Genomic DNA, 7,284 nt, shown 5'->3' on the forward strand with positions numbered 1-7,284 from the left:
CGATTTTGCGATCCAGAGCTACAGCTCCGGGGTTCGGCCCACGGGACAGCCTCGAGCGACTCCCCACGTCCCGCTTCTTTCCTGCCTGGTGATGCCATAACCCTGCTGCCATCCGGGCTGTCACCTACGCTGCTGCGTGTGCAGCATTTAGTGTGCCGAGAGATAAGGGAAGGCACTGAGACGTCACCGCCGCAGCCACCTGTAAAGGAAATGGGTTGGGGGGGGAAATGAGGCAGTCTGGGGCACGAAGTGGGACCGGAGGGACCCAACTCGGGATCCTTTGAAAGCTCCAGCCTGAAGGAGAGGCCAGAGAGCCGGAGAGGGTAGTGCAAGAGCTCCATAACCAGTCTGGTTTAAAGCCCACTTGTCACTACGGTTTGTGCCTTTTAAATAACCCTTCCAGGAGGAGCATTCGGCACGGACAGAGCCCCGGGTGCTCCCTGCCCGAGCAGCAGTGGGTGCGTGGGGAGCAGCGCAGGGTGCAGCGTTGGGTGCAACGCCACGCACCCTCCTTCCCGGTCGCAGAGCTCCTGCCACAGAGAGCCTTTGTGCGTCGTCGTACCGAGGGTGAAGCATCGATTGACACCGCGACACCCCGGCCCCGGGGGGCCACTCCGGCGCAGGTCACCCCGCCAGCAGCCAGCGGCTGGATCATTTCCTTCACCTGACACCGCTGCGCTGGCCGCAGCCCCAGCGGGTCCCAGCCAGCTTTCCACAAGGGTTCATTAAAGCAGCGTCCAAGCGCGGAGCCGGCCGTGTTGGTGACGGCGAGCGGGGCCGCGGGGTGTGCCGGCATCGCCGGCCTCTGAGGCAGTGTCTGTGAGTCACACCAGGAACACGCCAGCCCCACGCGCTGCCGCCGCACATTCCTCCCTGTTTACCTGCTCAGACGGGGCAGACGCACCCTCGCTCCTCCCGGGCAGCCCCGCGGGACGTGGCCACACCGGACGAAGGTGCTTGATGCAAGAAGGACCCAGCAGCCCTGGGATTGCCTTGAACCTGGGGAAGGAGGAGGGTGGCTGCCCGGGCGGGCGATGCGCTGCCTCAGGGAGGACAGAGCCGGGAACCCGGGTGCCACGTGCTCGGCTCAGGCCATGAGGCTGCGCAGCCGGGCAGGGATCAGCAGCACTTTTCCTCTGTGCCGACAGCTTGGCCTGATAACGCAAAAAAAAAAAAAAAAAAAAGAAAAAGAGTACTTGGGAAGCTGAGTCACAGCTTTGGCGGCCCGGGACCTCCCCCTGTGCAGCCCTGGCTTTGGAGGGGGAAAGGGGGTCCCCGGGGCGGCTGCACGGGCGCCCGGGCTGGCAGACACGGCGGCACGGTGGGAGCTGTGCGGCGCAGGAAGGTGCTCTGCAGGGTTTTGGGGCCAGGTAGCAGCAGGGCTTTACCCACGGCAACACTGTTGTCTGCCCCGTGGGCCATCCCACCGAGCCTCCCACGCCCTGAGTGGGGACAGCCCTGGCCGCAGAGGCGCAGCGCCGCTTCCCCTCCAAATGGAAGGGATTGCACCGAAACCAAAGGCAGGATCCAACCTTGCAAAACAAGTCTGTGCCCTCCCTTCCTTCTTCCACCGCCACGTCCCTTTGCTTTAAGGCAGAATGCTGCCCCCCTGTACCTGCTCCCCGGGCTCTGCCCCCTCCCTGCGAGCCTGGGCAGGATGCGTCCCATCTCAGCACAGCACGAAGATAACTGACGGCGTGCCTGCTTTCAGCTGCCTCAACCCTGACCTTAGCCCTTCTCCGCCGTCCCCCCGCCACCTCCTCGCTGCCTCGTCCCAGGGGGGTTTCTCTCCTGCCGCATCCCACGTTCATTCAGAAGCAGGAGGGGAAATTTGGCAAGCGCAACCCGAGGGCAGCCGGGGCCCAGCCTTCCCCGACCTCTCCTTAGCGCGTGCGTTGCAGGGACAGTTTGAGCACGTCGCCGGCAGCATCTGACGGGGCAAGTGGCTCAGTCAGCCCCGCTGCCGCTCTCCCATGAAAGGCCCTGGAAAAATAAATGTGCTTTGCATCGCTGTTGCCCCACACCGACAAACCACCCTCCAACACCCTCCCTCGCTGCGCGGCTGCCGGTCCCTGGGCATGGTGGTCCCATGGGGGCTCCAGCCCTGTCCCTGTACTGGGAAGCTCCGGGGATGGAGGTGAGCAGGAAGGTGCAAAGGAGTCCAGCGAGGTCTCGCAGGGCGGTTACAATTGGCTCAGCGATGCTGAGTACCCAGCGCACGGACAAGAACGTTTTCCACAAAGACAAATATATTTTTCCCCCAAGTCATTGTCCCCTCTAAAGAAAACTCCCCTTGAGCAGTTTTAGCAGGGTGCTTGGGGTGGGCAGGGGAAGGGCTGGGGGCACCCTGCCCCGTACAAGTTAATCCTGCAGTGATTACAGCCGGATTAATCCTGTGATACACCCAGGACTGCTGCACCCCGAGGAACACTGTGGGAGCCGGCAGTATTTTGGAAAACAAGGCCATTTCTGTAGGTGTGTGACTGCGCTGACCCACATTCACAAACCCTGGCACCAGCCCCTGCTCCGAGCTCCTCTGCGGCCAAAGTAAATCCATCCAGTCCTCCCAGCTCCCGGCTGCGTCTCGGGCTCCTTGGGGCGAGCGGGGTCTGCGCCCCATCTCCCCCAGTCTGCTGCTCCCCCTTTACCCCCCCAGCACCCGGGCTGGGGGCGGCGCGGAGGAGTGGGGCAGAGCTTTAAACCTCCCTGACCTCCCCGACTGCGGCGAGGATTTAGCGCTAAGCCTTGACTTTGCAGTTCAAAGAGGGTTTTGCAACATTCCCGGCATCTATCCCTCGGCGAACCCTTTGCAGTTTCGAAAGAAAAATAAATAAATAAGAGAAAATGCGTGCAATCCGAAAACAAAAAAAAACCCCAAAACACAAAAAACCCCACCGACCAACCCAAGCCGCAGCGTGCGGTTAACCTGCCATGAATGGGACTGTAGATTTCGGCTGTGGCTCAGCACAGAGCCGGGCTGTGCAGACTGAGCCGTGTTTGCTTAGGGTCCCAGCCATAACCCCCTGATCTGTCTAGCATAATTACCCGTCGCTGGGCGCACACAAAATCTCTAAACAAAATAACCTTCTCAAACCCTTCTGTGCGAAGCGGGCGCGGGGGGGGGGGGGGCTGCTGGCTCGCTGGGTTCGCAGTGAATGACCCCACTGTTTTAGATTTTCTGCTAAAAGATTTTGATGAGTCATGAGCTATTTCTGTAAATAATAATAAAAAAAAAAAGGAAATGGACATTTAAAAAAAAAAAAGGGGCCCCATGAACATTAATCTTTTGAAGATGGAAAAATTAAAGACTTCCCCCTCCCCTCCACGCCACGCTCCGTCCCCGGGGGGGTTGTGTGCAAGCGCTGTTGTTGGGGGGGGCAGAGGCACACGAGCGGCGGGGGGAGCGCTGTGCCCTGCACACCGGAGCAGCCCCACCGCTGCCGCCCGCCGTGGCCGCTCCCTGGGGGGCCTCTGGGGACCGTGGCTGGGGGGGCTCGCTGGCCCCCCCCGTGCTGGGGGGGTGAGCGGGCTGTGTCCCAGCCAGGCAGGGGACTGAGCATCACCGCGGTCCCTTGCAAGGAAGGAAACTGAGGCACGAAGAAGTGCATTGCTGAGGAGGATGCGGGTACACCCGGGGATGGGGACGCTCAGCACCAGCGTCCCCACACGGGGCTGGGGCCGACATTTCTCCCCACTGCGGTGTTGGGGCTCACGCTGAGCACGTTCCTGGGCAGGGTCAGCAAAGCAGATTTGGTTTTGGGGTGGGGGTGACCTCCTGCTTCGGCTGCCCTGGCCGGAGCCACCCCTGGGCACCGCGGGCGGCCAGATCCTGCCGCAGGCACCGCCGCGGTGTGCTCACGCTCGCCAACAACGTCCCTTTTGTCCTCCGTCCCCGTCCTGCGGCGGGGGGGACCTGCAGGCCTGGGGTTGATGTCCCAGGTTCCTGCACAGATGGGTACGAGCTGAGGCTTTCGGAGAGGCTGGGGTGGCCAAAGCCGGCGCTTTACGCCAGCCAGCACCCGCTGCCCCCGTTCCTGCTCTTCTCCCTCCTGGCTGCCAAAGTCACGCTTATTCTTCCCACCGCTTTCTGAGACCCCCGGTGCAGGGGGCTGGCAGCCCGGAGCAGCAGCACATCACAGCTCCAGACACACCGTGATGCTGGTGTCGCATCGGCTGCGTGCAGCCCAAGCCTGTTCGAGGGCTGTTCTGCCAGGGACCCGTCCGTGCCCGTCCAGCAGCCCCCAAGGCAGAGGGTGGGCCAGGACCCCTGGGCGCTGCCCCTCCTGCAGCAGCCTCCAGCCCCACCAACAAACCGGAGAAGCAGCACGGGTGCAAAGGGAGACTAAAGCAGGGAGCAAACCCAGAGCGGGCCGGGGGGGAGCCGTTGCAGAGCTGAGGGCCGTGTGTGTGCCCACCCGCCCCGCTTCAGGGCCCCTTCTCAGCCCTGGTCCCGGGATGCAGCCACACGGACCAGGGACGCCCCGGGACATCAGCGGCTCAGGGAAGGGAACAGATCTCAGAGCAAGAACGCGTTGGCCACATCCCTTCCTGGCCCCAGTTGTTGCAATTCCTTAATGCTCATTTTAAAAAAACAAACCAAAACAACCAAAAGCATTCCCTCTTTTTTTTTTGGTCTTTTTAACTATTTGAAAGCCGTGTCGGCTGTGTGCATCCGAGGCAGCGACTCGCCCCGGTCGGGGGCTCCGCTCCCAGCAGCAAAGCCCACGTCGTGCTTCAAGGGTGTGTGAAACTCCCACGGATTTGGGGTAAAGCGTCGAGCTAGCTGGAGAGAAGGGCGGTTATCCTCATGGATGCAAGCTCTGGAGCACCCAGGAGGGAAGAGGAGGGGAGGGGTGGGTGCCTCCTGCCACCATCGTCTGGGTGCACGGACTTGCTCTGCATCCAGGAGCTGAAGGGAGGGGGTGGCTGGTCCCAGTCTCTTCCCCCATCCACATACTGGTTTAGCAATCAAACCAAGAAAGCTTTCATGTCCATAGAAAAAAAAAAAAAAAAAAAGAAAAAAAGTTTCTAGTTTAAAAGTTAAAAGCTCTTTCTCCAAGTGTTAAATCAATCAAAGCCACATGCTACCCCAAGCGATCGTCAGCCTGCACCCAGCCGTAAGCCCCCGCGCCCTCCCCGTGGGGAGCCGGCAGAGGACGGGGACCGGCCTCTCTGCATGGCTTGTGCACCCATGGGTGCTGGCGCAGGAGCCAGGTGGGCGGCGAGGGGCTGGCGGAGGCACGTTCAGCGTGCCCCAGGAAGCCACCGGGGAGCTGGCCACGGTTCAAGGAGCCCTGGAAAAGGGCCACTGGAAAAAAGATTAAGCAAGTTTGGCTGAGACGGAGCAGCGGAGGGAAAGGGGATATAACAGTCTATTAATATTGGCAGGGTCTAGACACAGATGGGAGCCAGCCATCGCGCTGGGCTGCGAACCGCGGGGCTGCGAGGCAGCTGGGGGCCGCAGTAGCGGCCGAAATCTGCTCTCTGCCCCGTCCCTGTCCCCTTTGCTGCTGCAGCTCTGGCTGGGACTCGGAGCGAGGACATTCGGGAAAAAAATTAATGCAACGCCCAGAAGTTGCTGATGGCGAAGCCCCGATGCCCCGGGAAGCCGATTCCCTTCACTCTTGTTTTTAAGGGGCACATACCGAGGCTACAAACCCGGCCCTGCTTTCGGTAGAAGAAAATCCCCTAAGGGCAGTGGCGAAAGCTCTCTTACCTACTAATCATTAACTTCTTAATTATTGCTATTTTCTTTTGTAGAGGCAGATCTACTGCAGTAACTCCAGTGACCATCCAGGAACTCACCTTCGCCCCAGCCTCTGGGAAAGCCCTTCCCATGGCAGCAGGGTGGAGCAGGGGCTGTTTGGTGAGGAAGAGGAGGGACACTCCTGCCTGAGCTGCCGTTCCAGGGGCCGCTGCCACCCCAGCCCACCCCAGCCCACCCCGGGAGCCCACCAGCACGAGCCGGGTGCTGCGGAGGGCTGGCAGGACTCTGCCCTGCAATCAGCACATCCAGGGAAATTCAGGCACTTCCCAGGTTTCCAGGATGCAGGGAGCAGTGTGACAGCACCCAGGGAGGGTGTGGGCACTGCTGGGTCCCCCCCTCCATGGTTCTGTCCCCCCCCCCACCCCGGGGCTTGGAGGGGATTGAATTTGCAGAACCCCCCCTTGCATCTCCCGGCTCCCCATCAGCCAATGCAGCTCTCTGGTGTCGGCTGGTGCTGGCAACAAACCCCCTGCGCTGGGCAGCTCACAACTGTACGGCACCACGACCGTACACCCAGCACCACGACTGTACAGGTCCCAGCACCCACGGACGTGGGGCTCCGCGGCTGCGATGCCACCAGCAGCATCGGCAAACACCCCGCGGGCAGGATGCGACCTCAAGGCTGGCCAGCTCAGCAAACCCACCTGAAACTGGTATTTCAGCCAGTGCCCTGCGTTCAGCTGGCGGTGCTGGAAGGGGCGAGCTGGTGGGGTGTAGAAGGACGGCCCTAAATTACAGGGCTGCTGTAGCCCCCCAGCTACCCCAACACCGCGAGCAGAGCAAGTCGCTTCTCTCCCCTCTGACTCCCAGGCTGACCATCGCTCCCTTGCTGCTGCAGAGCCTGTGAGGATTAAAAATGCAGATTTTTTAAAAAAATCAATAATCATAACAAAGCAGCCAGCACAGCAGCATGATAGGTAATTTATTTTATTGCATTTTATAATGCCATTGTCCATACAGATTACATGCAGCTAGATCTACTGTACAAGGGTTTACCGTCTGCCAAAGCAGACACACGGAAGTTCAGAGTACAAATACACAGCAATGCTATTTCCTTTATACAGCACGAGGGATGTGGCAGCGAAGGCAGCGGCGGGAGAGAAAGGGTCACTTTATACACATCCTCCCTCCCCTCCACCCTCCGGCCCCCTCGGACCTCGTCCCACCTCCTCAGCATCCCCTTCCCACCCAGCGCCAAAGAGGATGGAAAAAAAAATAAAGGGGGGAAAAAAGGAAAAAGGTTGTGGCAGGGCTGGCGCTTCCCAGCCCACGGTCCCGGAGCAGCCAGGGACAGGGACGCCCCTGGCCCGGGCACCCACCGGGGCTCCCCCGCGGCCACCGCCGGCAGCTCCGAGGCCACCAGTGCCGGGGAGCCGAGGGTCCCCAAGCCCCCGCCGCTGGCCTGTCCCTACCCTCCCCAATGCTTCCAGGACAAAAACCTAGATCCAGGGAGATCCTCGGGCAGCGAGGCCGGCCGGGCGTGTAAACAAAGCAAAGAAACCCTTTGGTTTAACGCA

The sequence above is a fragment of the Balearica regulorum genome, chromosome 25 (assembly GCF_011004875.1).
Source record: "Balearica regulorum gibbericeps isolate bBalReg1 chromosome 25, bBalReg1.pri, whole genome shotgun sequence".
In the NCBI taxonomy this organism is placed as follows: Eukaryota; Metazoa; Chordata; class Aves; order Gruiformes; family Gruidae; genus Balearica; species Balearica regulorum.